The sequence below is a fragment of the Ambystoma mexicanum genome, chromosome 12 (assembly GCF_040938575.1).
Source record: "Ambystoma mexicanum isolate Mex_15411 chromosome 12, UKY_AmexF1_1, whole genome shotgun sequence".
Classification (NCBI taxonomy): Eukaryota; Metazoa; Chordata; class Amphibia; order Caudata; family Ambystomatidae; genus Ambystoma; species Ambystoma mexicanum.
Window position 1 is genome coordinate 1,064,070,287 of NC_090936.1, and position 23,970 is coordinate 1,064,094,256.

General features: G+C 47.2%; 1 protein-coding gene across 2 annotated transcripts in view; it reads right to left on the reverse strand.

The window, feature by feature from the left end:
- COPG2 (COPI coat complex subunit gamma 2) overlaps positions 1-23,970 on the reverse strand; it is a 621,430-nt gene that overhangs the window by 558,289 nt on the left and 39,171 nt on the right. The window lies entirely within an intron of this gene.

Sequence of the window (23,970 nt, forward strand, 5' to 3'; positions counted from 1 at the left end):
GCAAACTACCTTAGAGAGCTGCACCTCATTGGAACATGCTGATTTTTTCATTTCCAGGAGCAGGCATACACACACTATTCTGCAGCACACAGAGGGTTCTCACGAAGCGACATGGTATTAGTATCGGATGCTTTTATCCCACAGGTGATGGACCTGGAAATTGGGGCGCGATATCTGACAGACCATGCCCGATCATTCTCTGGGCTGAGCCCTTGGCACCTCTCCCGAGGGTCTGTAGATCTTGGCAGTTGAATTACCTGATCCTAAGAGACCTTTCCCTGAGATCCCATATAGAGACCGCTATGAGACACCACTTCCGGGAAAATAATACTGATGGGGTGAACTGGCAAACGGTCTGGGATGCCAGCAAGGTTTATGAGAGGGGAGTTTATCGCCCAAAATGCAGCTTCTTGAAGGCAAAAGAGATCTAACTGGTGGGGTTGGAACGGGAGGTGAAGGAGGCAGAGGTCTTGCATAAATCTCACGGGTCTCAAAAAGATTGGCGTGCCCTGATGAAGGATAGGGCGAAATTAGAAGCACACTTGGCAGATAGGTTGGTGCAACTCCTGATCCAAACTAAGCAATCGTACTGCTTGAGAGGGGACAAAGCCAACCGCTTCCTTGCAGCAAAATTAAGAAAAAGGTCAAAAATGATATTACCCAATTGAAAATTTTGACAGGGACCTATTAATGGGGGAGGCAGAGAAAGTGGAAATTATGCAAGCTTTCCATTCCCAGATCCTAAAAGGGGGATAACCTCGACACTGCGGCCCAGCAGGCCTTCCTGAATTACAGAGGAAGATAAACTGCTGTTAGAAGCACAGATTAGTGAGGAGGAGGTGGGTCGGGCTATTTGATCCGGGACCAGATGAGTTCAGGACTACTTACTGTAAAACATTCCAGAAAAGGTTGACCACTCTTCTGACAAAACTGTTCAATCGGATTAGGGACACAGGTCTGGGGATATGGGTCCCTCTATAAGTACCTTAATATTGAAACCTGGAAAGGACCTGAATGAATGCGCCAGCTATCGTCCCGTCTCTTTGCTCAATGGAGATGAGAAGCTCTATGCAAACGTTCTGACCATGCCGCTAATGGGGTGCTAGCAAATATCTTACATCCCTGACCAGGCAGGGTTTATTATGGGGAGGCATACCCAAGATAATATTGAAAGGGTGGTGAACCTGGCAATATGGGGATGCAAGACAGCCCAAAAGATGTCCATGCTCGCGCTTGATGCTACCAAAGCATTCAATAGCCTGGACTGGGGCTTCCTGAGGCTAGCTCTGGAGAGGTTTGGATGTGGGCCGACCATCACAAGTATGGTGTTGGCCAACTTTCAGATTACCTCTATGAAACTGCAGATGAATGGGCATCTCTCGAACTCAATCCCAGTGAGAAAGGGTACCGAACAGGGATGCCCGCTGTCACCATTGAGAATTGCCATGGCTATGGAGCCATTGGCACAGGCGGTCCCGAAATCTATGGGGTCACAGTTAAAGGGGACACACACAAGATAGCTCTATATGCAGATGATATACTGCCGTTTCTTTGCTCCCAAAGGTGATGATGCTTCTGGAGGCGTTTGCAGAGGTGTCTGGATTCCGCAACAATAACTCCAAATTGAAAGTACTTAATATTACAGAAGACCCTAAATTGGTAGCTAGTTGGAACAGGAGTTTCCCTTTGATCTGAGAGAGGGACGAAATAGAATATCTAGGTGTAAAATTGACCCCAACTTATGAGGGCCTGTTTGCGACTCATATCCCAGGATTCTGGAAAGCTTTGCTGGATGACCTTAAGAGGTGGGATATGCAGAAACTTTGGTGTGCCCACATAACAGCCATCAAGATTACCTTATTGCCCAGATTCTTGTAAACTGTGAGCTCTTTGCCGATTCAGATCCCTATCCAAGTGGTCCAAAATCTGCAGAGGGAGGTCCTCAGCTTTATCTGGGGGGAGTGGGGCAGGGGGGAGCCTAGAGTGCCCTGAAGGGTTCTCTTCCAGGCGCCAGTGCTGGGAGGCCTGGGGGATCCCGAGATAGTCCACTATTTCTTAGCTGCGCAGTTGCCGCCGAAGTTGCAATGGTCCTCGGCGGAACACCAAAAAGGATGGAGTACACTGGAACCAAGAGCGACCAACATACCACTGAGGTATTTGGGGTTTCTTGGACAATCGGCACGTGGGGCTGACAGTCCACTGCTTGAAACCAGTAAGTGCTCACTTGCCTACTGGGACAAAGTACTGCAGGAAAATAAACTGACATTGGGGTTGGATCCATACACACCGATGAGATAAAATGCTGACTTTGCGCCAGTCAGATCTCCAGGCTTCTGGGGGAATTGGACGGGACAAGCAACGTTACCTTTAATGGACTCCTATCAGGCTGGGGCTCCACGAAATTCCACGTGACTGAGCAGGAACGGTTTCATTACGCAAAGATCAGTGTGGGGTGAAATATAGCCCCTGAATGCCAGAAATAAAGAGACCAGAGTGATTTGTAAAGTTCCATTGAAGTCTAAAGCCAGCACAGAAATGGTGATGTCAGACATGAGGCCTAATGAACTAGACAGGCCTAAATCAAAATTAAGGAGACATATGCTGGGAAGTTCAAAAGTGCGAAGATATGCGCAATGCATTTCAGCAAGGAAAAGAAAGACATGTGACTGACAATGCTGTTTTACTAAATCCCTGGAGAGCTTCACTTTTACTTAAGGAGACAGATAGCAGCATGTACAATATCTTTATGCAACATGAGACTGATTCCGAAATCTTAACTGAAACCAAGCTTCTTGCATTTACAGGAAATAAAAACTTCCTTTTTGCTTTTCCTCACCCAAATAACAGTGTGCAGAGAGAAGTGTGTACTAGACTTTCAGAGTTTGCACATGGTTTTCTCATGCAACTGCCCTATACATATGGACAACCCAGAAGTGATATTCACGTATTTTGCAACTATGAGATTAAAGAAGTAAATTACACATGGACATAAGACCCAGGTGCCTTATAAAATGTCATGTCAAATGCATTGTGTGTGGGTTTAAAAGCTAATTTCTTGCAGAATTTACATGCAGCCGGTCATTTCTCCTAAAGATGAAACTTAACCTCCAAGACCTTTCCTCTGCTGGTGCTGGAGAGGGAGGTCTGGTTGTTTAACCATCAATCAGGGCCATTGCTTAAAAACCTAGAAAGAAATACACTGCCTAGATTTAAACCACAGTGGAAACAGATAAGGCCATGCCTGTTCTTTCAGGAGAAGTGAGCTTGAGGTCACAATTCCAATAAAATGTCCATTAGAGTTGCAGCCAGGGCCATTACAGGCCATGAAGGGAGAGGCGAAAATAAACATGAGCCAGCGTTTAGCTGATCACATGCTTAAGGAGAAATGAAACTAAAGAAAAGACTGGAGTTTAGTTAATGGAAAAATACATATGATTGCATAAAAAGGCTTTTTCCACTTATTCCGGGAGGTAACCTGCTGCTGAACTTTTGCGAGAAACACCCAAGCAGAGAGGCCCCAAATATTGCATTGGAGACAGGAACCAGGAGGCATAGAAGCTGACTGGGACCCCTTGGAGGAGCTAAAGGGGACTATCCTTGACTGACACCCTTGCTGTCCCAGAGGTACCCTGCTTGCCTGATGCCCATTACAAGGCTTCTCCTGTAAGTAAAACTATCCCCAAAGCCATAGATTGTGTAGGCCCTGCATTTTTCTCAAGTATTGTTCTAGTATTTCCCCACAGAAAAATACCCTGTATGTCTGTGTAGATCCTTTGCATGTTTAATTAAAGTAAATCAATTAATTCCCCTATAAAAGTCACGCGATGTGTTTTGTTAGCATTCAAAAATAATAAGCACTTCCCAGTGTGTTTTGAGCCAGTATAGACAAAGATTTGTCAAAAGAATTGATCCCAAAACCCGGTTTCCACTTAAGCTGGCAAAAACAAAATTCCCCATTGATCCCCTTCATTGTAAATCAGAAGTGTGAAGCCTTGTATTTGCCTTGCATGTGTGGTGGGAAAAACAAAATTACCCCTATATTCCCATTGTGCTCTGACAAAAACCACAAAGCCCCGACTGTTCTTTTTAGGTGTGGCAAAAATGAATTTCCCCTTTGCTTTTCTTTCCTTCATATTGCATCTGTGGTAATGCGTAAACAATTTTGCCCCTTGAATCCCTTTTTCCAAAGACTGCATTTTATAAGAACCCCAAACGATTTTCCCATTGTGGTCCCACTCTCTGCCACTGGGGTCAAGTCTAATTGATGTTTGGAGGATGGGGGTTGCTGGGAGAAAAGTATTAACCAAATCAGCAATCACTGTGTGTTTTTAATTGTTCTTTTTCTGCATTGGTGAGGGATTTGAAAAGAAAGCTGCAGGAAATTGTGACTGCATATCTCAGTATTATCATTGTGTTGGTACCATTATGGAAGTCATTTTTGTTCTTGGGTTGTCACAGCATTGGTGGCTGGTGTTAGTCTGTTTGTCAAATTTGGTTCAAATAAATTAATCTATTTTCTTACTACACACCGACCTGGTTCCTTGTGTATTGTGGAACCAGGCATTTGTTGGGTTTGGGTGCGAGACTGGTTGGAGGCCATATCAAAGTGAAACATAACAAACAATAGTGATTTGCTCTGCGCCACCCTGACTGGGAGAAAGGAACTCTCTGAGTTGAGGGTGACCGTGTAATAAACTGCAACATCAGACACTGGATTCCGAATAGGGTGGTCAGAGAAGCGGCCAATATTGCGTCCATAGGCACAAAGCTCACAATGAGAGAGGGGTCATCAAGAAATGGAATGTCAAAACTATATGGCGTGTTAGATGGGGCAGTTCCTGGGGACAATCTACCATGCATGGTAAAGTGGGAGCAAGACCTGGGGGTCAACATAACTGAGGAGGAATGGGGCCAGATTTGGTGTTGAGAGCTTAAAAATTCCAAATGCATGGCTATCAAAGAATCGGTGTATACGATATGCCATCGATGGTATATGACTCTGCACCAGCTGCACTTCATTGATCCCGTGATTTCTCCCTTGTGCTGGCAGAATTGAGGCCAAGTTCGTGACCTGGGTCACATGTGGTGGACCTGCCCAAAGGAAAAAGTATTTTGGAAAGAAATATTGAGCCGTATTAAGGACATATTGGACATACAACTACCTCGCAGCCCGACAGTGGCGATACAGGGGGCAGTGGTGGAGGCTTTATATGACGCTAGCAGGGCTCGTGCTGTCCTGTCCTTATTACCCATATACTCACAGCGGCAAGGATCACATTAGCCCATGGTTGGAAAACATAATTGGGTCTGATTGTGGCTATGTGGTTGGTCAGATTGTGGGAATCATGGCGATGGAGAAGACGTGTGCTTTGGCCACCGGAAAATACAAAAAAATTACATTGCAGTATGGCTCCCATTTCATGAAGATGAATCAGACTGCGAACAGAACTATTTCAAAACCGCTCCGTTATGAAATGTCTCGGTCCTCTGAGATGGGGTGTAGCGGCACCTGCCATGGGGAGAGCCCTTGGAGGGGGGAAACCGACTGTCAAATTAACTCTTATACCACCACTGTTTTGCTCTGGTTGTTTGCGTTTATAGGGTGGGGGTAAGGGAGAAAGGAGGGGGAGGGGGAGGGGAGTGGTTGTTAATATAATGGTGTTAAATGATGTGAACTCAGACCTCTACTATACTGTATCAATGGCGAATTATATTTTACGATCAAAACCTGTGTCTGTAAGTTAATAATGCGTGTCTGGTGTTCACTGAAACAAAATAAAGCTTTATAAAAAATTAAAAAAGAAAGAAAACTGGAAAGCACTTAGATCACAAAGCTTCAAGATCGTACGAAGTTGTGTTCGGGTGGGAAGGCTGTGGGTGGTAAATAACCAAGCAACACCATCAAGCGCCATTTCCCTCATATTCCAGTGTATCTCCTAGCAGTATTCCAATGCAATCACTTCAGCTTATAAGTGGCGATTTGGAACCATCTAATTGTCAAAACAAAAAATGAGTGACTGGAGAATTTTAGCTGAGCCATAGACTACATTATCTGACTTTCCATGTATTGATCTTACTCAAATAACATATTGTAACAGATCTGCAGTCGCAACAACGGGCACACATTTAAGTACTCCGCTGCTTGTGTAGCTATTGCAAGCTACTTTACACACAAGAGTTAAGTTTGTGCATTCTGACATCGCAAATGAGCATTTGGGAGATGTCTCTGCTATGATGGCTGAACTGCACTGGATACTACGGTTGTATCAGGTTCAGCCTACAAGTCCGATTTGCACTGATGGGTAAAGAACTATCTGTGTGCACCTCTTCATTGCTAATAAATTAATAATAATAGCGTACGGGCTGAGACATTATACTGGATGCATGAAGAGGATTTACTCCTCTGGGAGGTTGCATCTTTCAGTGAGGCCGCTGCCCACCACAAATGTCACTCACTGGACGGGTAACCGTAGCAGCCACAGTAAACACTGCTCACAACTACCCTCCCCATTCTTTCATAGCAGAGGGTCTGCACAAAGCTACAGCAGTGCTTGCTGAAGGTTGTGCTCAGAGGGTGCTGCTGCACAAGGGGCCCCCACTGCATGGCAAATAAAGGGCGCATTGCCTCCAGTTCAGTGTCCTGTAAACAGCATTCATTAAAGAATTGCGGCATGATACTTTAATAGGCGCTATTTGCAGGACACCGAGCAGGAGGCAAAGCACCCTTAAACACACTTTGCAAGACCAGCAGGAGCAGAGCCGGCCCTAGGGGGCATGGGGGGGGCGTCCCAGGGCGCCTATTTCCCCTGCCACGCCAGCTCTGGGGGAGTCTTTCAAGGGCTCCCCCGAGCTGGCGTTGTGGGAGAAGGCGCAGCAGGCGGCCTTTTACTGTAAAATGTGCCTGCGGCGGTGGGTGCATTTAAATGCGCCCCTCCGCCGCGGGCACTTTTCACAAGAAAAGGCGCCATTAGCCCCCCACCACGCCAGCTCCGGGGAGTCTTTCAAGGGCTCTCCCGAGCTGGCGTAGTGGCAGCCGCCTCATTGTCATTGAATGAACCCGCGGCGGCGGGCTCATTCAATGGCAATGGGGTGCTAACACGCCCTATTTAACCTCCTCACCGGAGCGAGGAGGGTAAAAAAAAAAAAGAAGAAAAAAAAAAGTGGCCCCTCCTGGCCCCGCCCCCTGTTAACCAGGGGGGACGTGGTGGGCGAGGAGGGGGGGGGGGGCGCCAATTCGCCCAGGGCGCTGCTGCCCTTAAGGCCGGCCCTGAGCAGGGGGGATCAGTTCTGTTGTTTGGCTGATACCATCAGCCGAACAACAGAAGTGAGCACCCTGCTGTTATGCATTTGTGGTGGGCGCACACATTTTGCACAGGGCGCCAGCAGACCTGGGGCCTGAACTGAGCTACAGTATTCATGCGATCAAGTATCAAGTAGACAGCAATGGCATCACTGCAGAGGAATTTGCACAATACCATTTTTGCTGACTGGACAATGGTGCGTTTAGCACTAAAACCAAGGGAGAGATTCCAAGTGCCACCATTAATGCCGGTTTGAACTTCAACACACCATTTACCAAAACCTAATCAGATAAACAAACCAAATCTCTGAAGACCAAGAGGCTCTGCAGTAGGCGGACTATGCCACACAAACAGCTCAAGTTAGCTGATAATACCAGAGTGCAGATGGGAGGTGCCTCCCGTGACCAGGAAAACGTCTCAGAAGAGGGACGTTCTGACAAAAGATCGAGAAAATGCCAGTGTCTCTTACAAAGAACAAAGTCCACCTCTATGATGCGCAAGTGCGTTTTTTATGTGTCCCTATCCAGTCTCTTCCACTATTGTACACTCAGGGTTCAAAATACAGATTAGATGAACAAGAGCCAAAAGCAGCTACAGCTGATCAGGGGGCACCCAGTAAGTAGGAACCATCTCTGTGGAACAAGACGTTACGGTAGTATATAGCGTAGTGCAAGTATGAGATGGAAACTATAACTTTGTGTCCCTTTATATGACAGACTATGCTTTAATGTCTTCCAAGTGTTGCCATTGCATGATTGTACCCACCCCAAAACATGCACATTTAAATGTCAAATAGGTATGTTTGTTTGGTACCAGCTGACTCCAGGAAGCGGCTAGTGTTAAGCTAACAAGGATGTTCTAAGTTAAATACCTCCCAGCTCACTCATATTTCGAACCACAAAGCTACTGCTGGAAATGTTCTTTTCACCTCAAACAGGTTTCATAAGTGGATATAGCACTGTACAAGGTTTTCCAATGGCCTCGGATGAGACAGATACAGGGTACAGAACTGTATGTTATGCTCTTACCATTTGTGTTGGTATATGACATTAACATACTGTATCTCGGTTTTCTTTAGAGCCAACACCTCAGTGCAGCGACCGGGGCTGCAAAAAGAGCCTGGCACCTGCAGGGCTGGCCCCACTAGCAACACCTCTGAAGTTAAAAGGGCTTTCAATTAATTGTGCAGCCAGAAGCTGAATTTGCACCTCATCAGCAAAAATTACGCCTGTTCAGATAGACTGTACAAAAGGGCATCAGGCACTGGCTGCACAGGACAACGTACTGTAGAGGAAGAACCTCAGGAGAAAGGATCACTGACTTCTACGCCAGGACCCTTAAATATTATTGCCAGCGGTCCCTGGACTGCCTTATCCCCGTGCCCGACCCCATCTCTCGTAGATACTAACCACATCCCCAAAATTAAATTGAAGAACCACCCTTGACAGTTCTGGTTAATCAAATTGTTTCAATTTGGAACGAAACAGTTACTGCATCTGGACTTCAGTCACTCACATTAAGATTTACACAAAAGTAAATTTCTGTTGGGGATGTTATGGCAATCTTTTGTTTTTTTTTTTTAAACTCTTTATTTCTCATTTTCAACAATATTCAACAAGCAGTATCATCATCATAAGTCATTGAACTGCAAAATATACAATAGCAGGAAGCAATACAGCAGAATTTCATACCATGACCCCATATCCCACCATATCAAAATGTAAAATTAACTTAAAACCAAACCAGATATATCAAACAAATAACAACAGACAAACAAGACTACACAAAACAACCACATAAACACCACAATTCCCCCCCCCTATATGTAAAGTACCTGAAAGTAAACCATTTCACTCCACTCTATAATTCAACCTAGCATTATCCATAAAGGTCATTAAAACTCTCCCACATTTCATCATAAAGTTCTGCCTTGTTTTGTTTACTAAACATAGTTTTTTCAAATCTTGATAAAGCTCTAACATCCAAAATCCACTCCTCCACTGTCGGCTTTTTCCGTGTCTTCCAGACCTTCAACACTTGTTTAACCGCCACCAACAAAACTTTACGCACCCCGCACAATATCACCCAACTTACATTACGCCCACCACCATACGACAGGAATATAACTGCTAAGGGATTGCGTGGGTAAACAACGTCCCAGACCTGATCAATCCTGTCAATAACCTCCCTCCAAAATCTTACCACCCTTTCACAATGCCACAACATATGTAACAGAGTACCCTGTTCTTTTCCACAACCCCAACACAAATCATCATCAACTAAACCCAATTTGCACATACGTGTTGGAGTCCAATATATTCTGCCCAATATCCTTTGATGTATGTAGCGTAATTGCAAATCCACTTTGGCTGTCGTCGGCACTCTCCAAATCTTATCCCATTCTTTCAATGTGAGTTCCCTGCCCAACTCCTCCGTCCATGATAACCTCAACTTTTCCCACGAGTCCAACCGTTGCCCATCCAGTTGCATAAACTGCATAAATGTAGACACTTTTTGAAATCCCATTTCCAATATATCAAAATTCTCTGGCTTTTTCAAGAATGGAGCATCCAACATTTCTCTCCGTTCCAAGAGTAAAGCTACCAACATTTCATATCTTCTCAATTCCCTGTCCCTCAAACCAAATTTCTCAACTAAACTCCCAAAAGGTACCACCCCAGCATCATTCCACACATCGCCAATAATCAAAACTCCCCTCTGAATCCAACTCTTCCAAGTCAGTTGGCAATCTTTTGTAATGAGCCCATCACCACAGTAATGTTCTAATAACGGAGTTGGGTCTTGTCTGGAAAATAGCATCTTGTGCCACAACCTGGGTTAGCCAAACCTTGGTATGACCAATAAAAGAAGAAAAAGCTGTAGTAAAGATAGGAAAATAGAGGTGAACAATTAGAAAGATATGGTGGATTTGTGGGGAGAGGAAGGTATGCATGTGTAGGCAGTGGATCAGATACAATGCAGATACTACCCCTCAGGTCAAGCCGACCCTAAAACTGCCACCCACCTTCTGGATCATCCAGCACATGAAGCGGGTGTTAGTTGAGGCTTTCGCTGCTACTTTCTCTCCTCCTCCTATACCTTTGGCTAACTCTGACACAGCCCCATCTAAACCTCATCTCTGCATCAGTAACACTCTTGACATTCTTGCCCCCCTCATGTAGATTTGTTTGAAGCCCACCTACAAGTAACTCTTGGTAGGATTCTGACCTCACAACCCTTAAACAAAAGTGTAGGGCGGCTAAGAGGAAGTGGAGGGCTTCAGGCGCACCCCTTTACAAACTGGCCTGCCACCTGCTCCAAAAGCAGTTCTGACGCCCTGTCCTCTCAAAGAAGAGAGCCTACAAACAACTCAGCCAAACTTTTCAAAATCTGCAAGGAGCTGGCCAACCCTGCTGCAGGCTCTGCCTCCCCTGTTCCCTCACAGACCCTCTGCACAGCCCTGGCTTCTCATTTCACCACTAAAACTCAGGACATCCTGTCCACTCTCTCTTCCTCTACCTCCCCCCTTCCTCCTCTACTACTACTACTGGCCCTTCTTCAGCCGTTTCTCCTCCTCCTTTCCCCTGTTCACCCTGGATGATGTTTCTAGACAAGTCCGATCTATTAAAGTATTGCCAAAGCAGGTTCTCCCCTGCTCATCAAGGACCATATCAAAACCCTTGCTCAAGCCTTGGCCGATTTCTGCAATCATTTTTTTTGCCACTGGAACCCCCCCCCCTTAAGCACTCCCTTGTGCACCCCTTTCTAAAGCAGGCCTCTGCCGATCCTTCCTCTCTGCCTAACTATCGCCAGAGCTCCATCACTCCTTTCCTGGGCAAACCCCTGGAGAAGCTGGCCATCTCCCAGCTTAACCTGCATACCGAATCAGTTAGTTGACTCCATGACCACCAGTCTGGCTTCAGAGATGACAGAAGCACGGAAACTGCTCGCCTGAACACCTGTGAAGACTTGCTCTCTAATCTTGACTCCAACCTTCCTTCTGTCCTCATTCTCCTCCATCTATCCACTGCTTTCGACACGGTCAACCATGCCATCCTGCTCAATTACCTCTGCGACAACCTGGGCATTACTGGTCAGGCCCTTGCCTGCTTGACCTCCTTTCTCCCTGACCAACCCTTCCCAGTTCCAACTTGGGTCTTTCCTCTCTTGCATCTCTCTACATGTGGTGTTCCCCAGGGGTCTAGCCTTTGGCCCTTGCTTTTCAACCACTACCTGGCACCTCTTGCCCACTGCATCGCTACATTCTGCTCTAACTTTCAGTATGCAGATGTAACCCAGCCCTCCTTCAGGCTCCCCTCACCCACCTCTGCTCCTTCTCTCATACCAAACTGTCTGGCCGCAATTCAGGAATGTTGTGCCACCAATGATCTCTGCATTAATGCCAATAAGACTGAGAGCCTCCTCATCGGGACACCTGCTCCCTCCTTTCCCCTCTCTCTGGGCGTATCTCTCCAGCCCTGAAATCTCTCCACTGACTCCCTGTAGCTGCAAGGATCAAGTACAAGACTCTTTGCATCGTCTGCAAGGCTTTCTGGGTGTGGGACTGCACTACTTCCAACTTTTTCTTCCTAAACATCTTTCTTCCTGAGCCATCCGCTCATCCACCTCCAACTCTCTGTGGGTCAGACGCTTCTCCAAGCAGAGTGGGGGGGGTAGATCTCTTTTCTCGGCTGGGGCCTCCCTCTGGACAGCCTCCCCGCCTTTCTCAAACTTGAGCAGAACCACCTTAGGTTCCGAAAGCAACTCAAGACCTTCCTTTCCGCTTCCGCTTTCTCTCTTCCTCTCCCTTGCTAATGTCCCAGACTGGTCTGCACCCGGGTCACCTGGCCACCCACTGAAACTCGGGCCCAGGCTCCTGCATTTCCAGTTGCCCCTGCACTGCCTCTGGGTTCCACCCAGCACTTAAGGGTCTGTATCTACAACCCTGCAGTCCCTTGTCTCTCTGCCCTTATGAACCACCCTCCGGGAGCACTTATTGAGTTATCTGCACTTCTCCCCTCCCGCCTCCCCACACTTGCCCAATCTGATTAACACAAGGCCTAGTAAGATCATTGTTTGCCCTCCTTCTGCCCCCCCACTCCTTGTCTTGTTGCGCCTAGAAACATTTGTGTACAGGCACATTACATATTACTTCTATATCACACGAGAAATACAGCTTTTCCATGCTTTCATCCCATCCCCTGCATGCCATGACACCGTCCAAACCCAGACTACTTACCATAAAACCTTTACACCACTTGATCGATCACTTAGATCAGAAGGCAAGGCTATCGCGCCTTCAGAAATGGGTCACATGATTTGTGTGGCAAAGTGCAGGGTATCATACAAATTATAGCCTAAAACTAAGGTGGGGAACGTGGGAGTTGCTGATCTGTCTGGGAGCGAGTGAAGCGTGCGAGTTTGTGTGACCTTGGCTTCTCCCTGCCCCCTGAGCCCATCCGTGTATCTGCTAGGTGCTTGTTACAATGATAAAATAACATTATTTGTGTTAGTAGCCAATTAATTGTTAGGCCAGCTTCACCTCAGATGATGATCTCATTAGTGCCTATGTGGACCGAGACGGACAGATGAAGATGGACCAATGGCCTGGCATCCCATATGGAGCAGGCCCTACATGTATAGAGCTTGTCCAGTTTGGATTGTAGAATTGTACTATATATGATTACGTCATCAGTGATATTATTTCTGCTTATAATGTGCTGCACATCCCTACAGAACTCAGAACATTCGGTTGCAGCAGAGTTCTTTGCTGATGCATTTTCTTTTTTGTAAGAAATAAATACTTGTTATCTTTCCAAGTGGGTCTTGGGCCTTTTTCCCTAGCGGGCTGTATTTTTTCTGGTGCGAGCATGCAGGGGTGTGCCTTCATTTGGTGACCCCCAGTGTGATCCCAGCATACCACACAGTGACGGAGGCTTCCAGGCCGCTTCTCCGAAGGGGCCGTGCCCACCTGCAGCGACCAGTCCCTGACGCGTCATTCCCAGAGGTTTGCAGGAGCCGTTTTTTACAGAATTCCCATCTGCTCGTTGAAGAGGAGAGCGGCTCTGGGAAGAGTGCAGGACGGTGTTGGAACCCTGCGACGTTGAACTCGCACATGTGAGTATACCCTTGCATGTGATAACAAGTAGGCGAGGGGTATATGGGAAAGAGTTTGGGTTGTGAGCAAGTGGAAAACAAGGTTGTTTGTGTTGTGGAGGTGCAATTCTTTGTTTTTTATTATTATTATTGATTTTTAAGGAGAATATTATGGAAAGGAAAACAGAAGGGTAGGGAGCCTCCCGGCTGAGGGGAGAAGGCGGTACCACTTATATTGTGTAACCGAGGAAAAGGAAATAAATAGGCGAGTATAAATTAGGTCGAATGTGAAAGATACTTAGAATTGTGCGCTATTCACCAGCCTTTAAGTTCGATAAATGATTCCGGCTGCAGGAGTCTTACTAAAAGTGAACCCTCCACTCAATGGTTCACAATGCATGTACGTAACTTGAAAACTATTAGAAGACTGTCACTGCGCACAGAAAAACTTGTATATATATATATGTTCAACCAGATAATGAAATGTTCAGGAAATAGCAATCATGATCCGATGCTGTAAGTGATTGAAGCCACACATCATAATTTGAAAAAATTTCTTCATTGAATTGTAAGGTAATAGCCGACACGTGTTTCGACCCCGACGGTCGTTCTCAAGGCTATTTGTTACCCATAGTACAGTACATTATTGAAATACATAAAGAATATACATCAAAATCCGCCCATGATGGAACATAATAGAAAACTGAAAATTGAAATGAAGTTGTAGCATACCACACCAGTTGGTAGAAGGTTCGGGATGAACAAACGTAAATGAAAGAAAATAGGAGAGAAAAACCAATGAATTCATATTCGCTATCGTGAATATTTTGCTTAGAAAAATAACATTTGTTATATGTATACATAATCCAAAGAGATATAGCCGTATTCGTGTGTCCATGTATAAAGAGTACGCAGTAGGACATGTGACCCGCGCCCACGATCACCCATCTGGAGTCCATGCAAGTCTAGCCCATATAAAAGGACCTTATATAAAGTGAAATCCATAATTACAGAGTGGAATACACCTCTGCCACCGTGACATCAGTTATGTAATAAGAAACTACTGTGCAATAATGGGAGACAATTCCTTACCCTCTGGATGCACACATTTTTATTCGAACCTGTAATTGGTATTGTGTATTTGTAAAATTCATATTGCCAATTCTAAAAGACCAGCGATATGTTATGAACTCATATGTAATGTTGCCTACCTTAGATAGGATCATCCTAAGTCAAGATATCGCCTGGTCAATTAGAACAAGGTCAATGGGTTAAATCCCCGCGTCACTGCAAGCAATATATATGCATAGTTAGCATGCCTGATCATAAGTATGGGGTGTATAGCTCCTATAGAATTGAAATGTACCTTTCATGGGTGAGAGAATCCCCGCAATCAGTAAATTGACTCCCCGGAGACATACTCCCAGTCAAAAAAAGATTTAATTCAGGCCACGACCTTGGCCGAGTAGCCACCTGCTTTCATCAATCTGCATAACAATTTATCATGGTCGACAAGGTCGAAAGCTGCTGACAGATCTAACATCATCATCAGCAGTCCCGCCTTGCACTATCCATGATTTCAAGCATTTCAGTTTTCATATTTAATAAAGCAAACTCAGTCCCATAAGAAGCTCTAAAGACTGATTGTCTCGAAAGTAAGGTGCCAGATGTTTATACAAATTCCTGAAATTGGGATGTAGCCACCTTATACAGAATTATACAGAATTTCTAGTAAGAAAGTGGCATTACAAATGGGTCTGAAGTTGGAGTGAATTTTTTGGTCAATGCCTGTTTTTTTTTTAGTAGGGGGGGTTATTTTAATAATGTTGACTAAGGCTTCTTCCAAAATATCCATGAAGCCAAAGGCTGACTTGGCACATTGATCTAGGCCCTCTGCAATAAAATCAGGAGCAGTATGCTCCATTCTAGCTAGGTTAGCACTGATCCGAGTTTGTGCTGTGGCTATTTTCAGACCGAAAGCCTTCAGAGTAGCTTCGCAATCTGAGTTTGTGGGGGTGATTTGATGTAACATTGCCTTAGGTTTCCAAGAATCGTTTTCCACGTGAGCAATTGGATCATCAAAAAAAGATTTCTTTAGCATAAAGAATCTCCATTCGGTAACATTTTTGAAGTGATTTCCATTTGTCCCTATTGACAGAGGATTGGTCCGTCAGCCAAACTCTTCTGCTTTCCTCTTTTTTTTGGCAATCCAACAGGGCAGCAGAATACCATTTCTGGTCATTTTTCTCTCTGATGGATTTAGAGGTAACTGGGGAAACGCGACTTAACAGCTCAGTGAAGTGTCTGTCAAATTCAGAGACCAAATGGTCGGGATAGTCGGAAACTGAAGTAGATGCCATAAGTAGCTGGACAGATTTTCAAATCTTCCCGATGGGTCCTGTTATAATTTCTACTGGAAACAGTGCAAAGGGGATTTTCAGACAGGGCAGTAAAAAATGAAAATTAAAAGTGGTGGTCGGACCAAATGCAAGGTTGGGTACATACATGGCACAATGGCAGGTTTTTACTGGTAACCCAGTCTAACGTGTTCCCTAACTTGTGTGTCAAGTCAATGGCACTCCCAATATCAAATTGATGAGATGTAAATAGTTGAGCAAGCCGAGGGGCTTCAGGATCTAGGGGGTTACCAAACCACCTATTAAAATCCACCAATACCATGGTAGATCTGTTGGGTTTATGTAGAGAGGATAATATATCAGCCAAATCATCGTAGAACTTGGGAATATCGTGAGGGGGCCTATATATCAAGATTATGTTCAGACAATTATTTGGTGTTTTTAAGGAAATTAATTTCACATCCCTAACATACTATAGGAGTCTGAAAGAAATTAAGGCGAGTATGAGCTATAGTAGCAAGCCCCATCCCCTGCTACCCTCTCTGTTCTGTCCAAGAAAAAGGGATGGTGTAGCTAGGTCTATGTTGGCTCCACTTGATGCTATAGTCCGTTCAATAACATTAGGGCACAGGTGTGTGGCACGCTTCGGCGCACTTACCCTGACACTCCAGACATACAGACCATTATGCAATATACCATGGGTGATGACGAAGGCCCAGCACAGTACATAAGAGTGTCTCCCTCTCCCGCTCTCTCCCATTCAGGTTGAAGAAAAACATGGAATCAGCGCTCTCAAATCATTCCATAACTACTTATAGTGTTATATCCAGGTTTCCGTATTATTATATGTGTGCAATGCATTTAATAGCAGCTTTAGTTGCTATTCCCATGTTTATTCTAGGGATTTATTTAGGAGTGCCTTTTATATTAGAGGGTTATATTTAAAGTGGGGTCTGGGGGAGAAAGGCAGACATTACAACTTCACTGTAGATAACAGGTCAGATATACATCCAAATGAAACGGAATATGCATTTTCCTGAAAGCCCAATTTACACACCAACAGGTCAACCATTCTGTACACAGTAATAACCAACTCCCTCGCAATGGATTGTTAGAATATATGATCAGGTCCTTATCGTTCCCAAGATTTCTCAATGCTTTTCACAACTCCACCTCTACTGATGTAAATTATATTAGTACTGTTATTATGCACAAAGAAACCAGCACAAAAGGCGAAATATGACGTGTACCACAGGCTTGGTCTCGACGCCATAGAAGATGTGCTTCACCCAGAACTGTCCCAACAGCCGATAAACAGACATGAGCTTTTGGGGGGGGGCAGGGGGGACAAAGTGAATGACAGTTGTGGGTTTGTTGATACCTCATGCGTTAGGGGGCACCCAAGGTCTTAGTGCTACAGGAAGTACCCATTTTAAAGGAACAATGCCTAGTACATCTTGCGCTATGTAGGGTGAGGGATGCTTTCCAGGCACACAATGTGAGGCTCAAAATTGTTGATCCAAATCGCCTACAATTCAACGACAATGCGAAGAGCAACCAATACCTGAAAACACCCTATCTGGTGAAACAAGGACTAAAATACACAAATAACAAATGGCAAGAGACAACTGTGAGCTGCATGGCAGAGGGTCTAATAGGATACGAAGAAGGAGTTCTGGCCCAGGTGGAAGCAGCATGTGCACCGTTCTCGACTGAACATAACACAAAACTAACATGGTTTGCCTGTGAAAGTACACAGAGAAGAAGCATATGAACTCTGCTTTTATAGTGCAGAAACAATATCTGTAGGGGCCAACGAACATTGTAATGAGACTTTGCTCATTCCCGATCTCAAAAAAGGCATGCTGACAGTGATGGACTACTACTGGGTGTGTGGCCAACGAGTGTACTTGCACCTCCCACCATCATGGAAGTGCTATTGTTTACTGGGCATGCTACACTCGGCCCTACTTCTGATCCCAGAAGTACATTTGCAAGGGGGGGGGGGACAATAGAGACTTTTGCCCCTACCACATTACCAAACCCTGAGAAAGAAACAAGAAACCCATCACCAGCACCAGAGTACCACACCAGCCCTGGGAAAGAAAAATGTGACAGGTTTGGAAGGAAGAAGCGAGCTAACTATCTGTCCAAAAACTCATCGAACTTGCTCAATGAAATACCAGAGGAGTACAGGAGTACAACAAAGCAGAAGCAGTCTTCGCCTCAATGCTATTACCTGGTGTGAAAGATGCAGCCAACGCTACTTGGCTGCAAATTGTGTGCTGGAAACTGATACAACTAGTAAATGATGCCGAGCAAGGGTTCATCATCATAAAGATGAAACTTCACACTCTGAGGCTGATGACTATGCAGAACCGCTACGTCCTAGATATGCTAACTGCGATGGAAGGAGGCATGTGCAAAAAGGGGGATTTGTGCCTCCCAAAGATGCTGAAAATGGCTCTCTGTCACACAGAATTGAAGCTGCTCCCAACCTTGGAGTGCGCATAAAGAAAGAAGCTGGGATACAAAATGAGGACTGGTTTGATCAGACCTTTTCTTGCTTTTCTTGGGCTCCATTCTGGCTGGGGGGTGATTGTGAAAATGCTGGTGGCCGTCATCATCTTCATCTTTGTCATCTTTTGCATGTGCCAAATGGGACTCCGATGTTGTGCTAAAGCAGTGCCAAATAGCACAATGATGATGGCTTCAATTGGGGAAGCACCCAAAGCACTTTGGTAATACAGAGAGTGGTATCCAGAGAGATGACCAAAACAAACCCTGTGCGATGAGATTTATCATCCTCTACAGACCCCGGGCAAGTAACCACACCCCCACCAGACCATGAGAACTACACAGAACACTGGGTTGACTCAGCAGGGGATGTGGATTGTATTTACATGACATGTACCCCAGAAGAATATGCCCAGTCTGGAGCCAGTTTGCGGGATGTTTGCAGGCAATTGGTTACAAAGGACGGTTCGTCACGATACTTGGAAGCTGAGATGTTGGAAAGGGTGCAGAGGGGGGGGGAGAATAACCAGGTTACTCACCGTAGTGACCACCTTACTCCTACTCCATAGTCCCTTTTCCTCCATACTTATGGGACATTCCTCCGTCCTGTGGGACGGGATCGGAGCACTTTGTAAAAGCATCAAAATTTAGCAAAAATGTTAGTCCTTCCTCTCTTTTACGGGGGGTACTGCACGCAGCCGTAACCCCACCCATCTTAGTTCCACCCCGCGCATCGCCCATCAGTCCTTTTCTATCACCAGGTCAGAGACATTTAAGCAATAATAGAGGAACCTTATTAGAGGGGACGGCGGGCGGGCGTATCGAGAAAAGGGGGCTATGGACTAGGAGTAAGGTGGTCGCTACGGTGAATAACCTGGTTATACTCCTACGTCCCGTACCCTTTCCTCCATACTTATGGGAGATTCCCAAGCACTCCTCACAGGAATTACGGGTGGATGGAAAAACCCCTTATTGAATCAGGTTCTTCAGCACAGCCTGGCCAAACTGAGCATCAGTTCTGGAGCTCAGATCTGGACAATGTTTACAAAAAGCCGATGGGGAGGCCCATGTAGCCGCCTTTGCGATGGTCTCCCAGGGGACATATTTCTGAAAGGCAACTGCAGCTGCCTTGCCCCGGACCAGGTGCGCATGAATACCTTTATGAGGCTGCAGACCTTGAAAGTGTAAGACTCCGTAATACAGGCCGCGATCCATCTGGAGATAGTCACCTTAGAGGCCTGCCTACCTTGTGGGTTACCAAAGGTCACCAATAGTTGAGAAGAGCTCCTAAATTCAGATGTTCTGTCCAGATAGAACTTAAGAGCCCTTCTAACATCCAAGCAATGTAGAACCCTTTCCGTTTCTGAAGCTGGGTTTGGAAAGAAGACCGGCAGGGAGATTAACCGATTCAGATGGAAATCAGAGACCACCTTTGGCAGAAGAGGGATTCGTCCGTAGGAATACCTTTTCCTTGTGGAAAACCAAGAAGGGATGCCCCACCGACAGAGCTTGGAGCTCACTCAGACGCCTTGCTGAAGTAACGGCAACCAAAAACAACTTTTACAAAAGGTGCTTAAGGTCCACCGTGGCCATAGGTTCGAACGGTACAAAACAGTAAGGCCCACATTCGGATCCCACGACGGGTGCGGCTTGCGAACCGGGGGATAAAGACGCGTCAAGCCTGCGAAGTGCCTCCTAATCACCGGATTTGAAAGTGAATAAGAGCACTGGTCCGTGGACAGGTAGGCGCCTACCGCCGAAAGATAAGTTCTGCATGACAGAACATGAACGCCCGATTCTGCTAGGTGGGACACGAAGAACAGCACCGTGTCAAACGTAGCCACCCTGGGGTCCAACTGTGAGGCTAAACACCAGTGACAGAACCAAAGCCACTTGCTCTTATACTGAGACCTCGTCGAGGGATTCCTGGCTGCCTGAATAATTTGCATGTTATCAGCCGACAGTTTGAGATGCTCTAAAGATCTGAACTCCGGCACCTTGCTGCCAAGCTGAATGATTGTGGGGAGGGGTGCCACAGCGGTTGATCCTTCTGGTGAAACAGATCGGGACTCACCGGTAGCCTAATCGGTGCACACACCGACAGATGCTGAAGTTCTAGGAACCAGAACCAGAACCTGGCCGGCCACCATGGGGCTATGAGCAGAAACAGTTCACTGTGTTCCTCAGCTTGCAAATCGTCCGATGAATCAGGGGCAGAGGCAGTAAAGCATAGGCCCTCACGTTGTGCCAAGGAATCTCGAGAGCATCCCCCAGAGAGGATGCTCCCAGACCATTTCTGGAGGCATACAGAGGAAGTTTCTTGTTTGCCGATGTTGCGAAGAGGTCCACTTCCGGAGTGCCCCAACACTGGAATATCCGTGAGAGGATCTCCGCTTTCAATTCCCACTCGTAGCTCACCATTGTTTGTCGGCTGAGGGCATCCGCCGTGATGTTCAGCTGCCCCGGGATGTGTACTGCTATCAGCCAGACACCATGACGAACCGCCCACTCCCAAATCTGGATGGTCAGATCCATAAGAGGAGGAGACTTGGTGCCCCCCTGCTTGTTGATGTAATACATTGACACGACATTGTCCGTGTGGATACGGACCACCTTGTTGGCAATGACCGGCCTGAACGCCTGGAGCGCTAGGAAAATCGCCAGAAGCTCCACATGATTTATGTGAAGGAGCTTGTCCTGGGGCGACCAAAGGTCCGAGACCGGAAGAAGAGCCAACGTCGTACCCCACCCTAGGAGGGAGGAGTCCGTCGTGACCGTCACCATCGGGTGGGGTCTTGAAACCCTGCACCTACTGACAGGTTGCCGAGAGACGACCACCACACCAGGTCCGCCCTCATAGAAGCCGGAATCAAAACCATCTTGGAGTCCGGATCCACCGCCTGACGCCAAGATCTCCGAAGAGCCATTTGAGTCCGCCACATCTTGAGTCGAGCAAGATGAAGAGCCAAAACGCACAAGGCCATGAGGCCAAGAAGCTTCTGGAACCACCAGGCCGACATGCTCTCCGACTGCGCAAACATCTGACACGTGGCCAACAGATCCGCCATTCTGTCCCCGGTCAGGTAAACTCTGCAGTCTAACGTGTTCCAGCGTAAACCCAGGAAGATCAAGTCCTGAGAGATCGTCATGGAAGATTTCCGCCAGTTCACCGACAGCCCAAGGTGGAACAGGAGCTGGAGGAGAGACTGAAGATTGCACGCAGCTTTCAGCGGGCAAGGGCTGCGCAACAGCCAATCGTCCAAGTAAGGATACACATGGATACCCTGCAGACGAAGATAAGCTGCAATCACTGACATTTTCGTAAAGACACGCAGACAAGCTGAGGCCAATGGGAAGCAATCTCCCACAGAGAAATGCAGGTATCTCCGTTGTGGATTCCAGATCAGAATATGCATGTACACATCCTGAAGGTCCACCACGGTGAGCCAATCGCCCATCTGTAAAGAGGACTTTATCTGACCAGGCGTGATCATCTTGAATTTCTCTTGGGGTAGAAAAAAGATTGAACTGGGAAAGGTCTAGAATGGTGCGCAGGCCAGCCTGGTTGCGTTTGGGCACCGTAAACAGCCGGGAGTAGAAGCCCTCCCCTGGTTCCCCTAGGGGGAACGGGTTCCACCGCTCTGAGATGCAGTAACTTCTGGATCTTGGCCTAGAGGGAGGGTGACCCAGACTGCTGGAAAGGAGTATTTATGGGTGGGGTAGGGGGAAAGGATAAGCAGAGCCCGCCTGAGCGACTGACAAGACCCACCGGTCCTCGGTAATGGTCTGCCACGCCTCCCAATGAGACGCAATGCGTCCTCCCACCGGGGTCTCGTGCGAGCGCAGAGAACCCTCATTTGGCTTGTTTTTCCGGTGGCGGCAACACCTGAACCTGAGGAGGAGACTGAAGAGCGGGAGAAATATCGACTCTGTTGCTGCCTCTGGCGGGAACTCCCCAAAGGGGTATCGACTCGGCAACACCTGAACCTGAGGAGGAGGCGGAGGAGCGGGAGGAATATCGACTGTTGCTGCCTCCGGCGGGAACTCCCCAAAGGGGTATCGACTCGGCAACACCTGAACCTGAGGAGGAGGCGGAGGAGCGGGAGAAATATCGACTGTTGCTGCCTCCGGAGGGAACTCCCCAAAGGGGTATCGACTCTGCAGGATTTTCGGTCCAGAAACCCCCTAAAGCCAGACGAGGGCCCGGGCTGTGACAACAGTCTCAGTGTCCTAAAAGGTGGTTTCACCAGGACAAACAAGGACTTGCGGTCTGGGCGCTATCCTTCGTTTTGGTCAGCTCCACATCCGTTGTGGAACGAAAAAGCTCCTTGCCGTCACACGGAAGATCCAAAACCTTATCCTGCACCTCCTCAGAGAACTTGGTGGTGTGCAACCAAGCCGGACGAGAAGTATCCACTCCAAGCATAAGGCCTCGGGCCGAAGTGTCGACGTGATGAGCCACCGCTTCCAGCAGATCCTGAGCCAAGACCATGGCATCCGACAAACCCGCCTTAAAGTCCTCAAGCTTTTCAGTGGGGATGAATTCCTCAAACTCCAACAGACCTTTCCACATTTTCATATTCGCCCCCGCTAACACCAGTTCTGCATTGGCCTGCTGCAATCGCAGGGCCGAGTTAGCAAAAATCTTCCTCCCAAGGGAGTCAAGAAGTTTATCCTCCTTGCCCAGGACCTGTGTAGCCGTCGAATTGGAGGATGCCGCAGGTCTGAACTGCAAAGTGGCCGCAGCCACGACCGCAGAAGAGGGGGGGTGGACACGACGCTAAAGCCACCTCTTCCGAAGAATGAAGTCTGTAGCGCGCGTCAATTTTCTTATTGACGAACAGTCCAGAATGTGGTTTCTCCCATACTCTATGGACCTCGGCCAAAACGTCCTGCAAGAACAAGCCGGTATGCTCCAAAGGAGACAAGGTGAATGCCCCCGAAAGCACGCCCTCCTGCTGAGCGGGTGCCTCGGGTACTGGAACATCCAACAGACACATGTCCAGCACCCAGTCGTGAAAGGCTCCGATAGAGCGGGGCTGGTCTTCGCTGTCCTGATCGCCCTGTACATCATCCGATAGATCTGGATCAGGCTCAGTCACATCCGGCACCACAATCGCCTTGTCCACTGGGGACAATGGAGGCAGAAGAGTTGGGGGAGGCCCAGCCGGTAAAGGCGGCGCCGATACAGGCAGCATAGCCGGGACCGTTGGCGCAGGCGGGCATATCTCCCTAAACAGGCCCTTAAAGTACTCCTTCATGGGGTCGGAACGCATACGTTTTTGAAACTTGCCAAAAAAAGATGTCCTCCGCAGATGACTTAGGCGTGACAGGAGGAGGCCTCTCATGAGGAGGGTAATTCCAAGGGCGCAGGGGAGAGGGTTGCCAAGAGGGCTCTTCCCCCGCTGTTGTCCATATAAATCAAGTGCGCCGATGCCGCGACCAGCGAGACCTTGTGCGGTAGAGGCATCCGAGCGTTCCAGTCATAAACTGGACAAAACGAATGTGCACAAGGAAACCAAATGTGCACAAGGAAACCGATGTTCACCGGAAAGAGAACCCCCTACACCTAAAGCCGATGGCGTAGTTTTAAGGGTTGTATCCAAAATGGCGGCCGTGGACTTGGCGGGAACGGCCGCCATTTGGTCGGCACCTGAGGAGAACTGCGACACATGTGGAAGTGAGGCAGGGGTACCCAC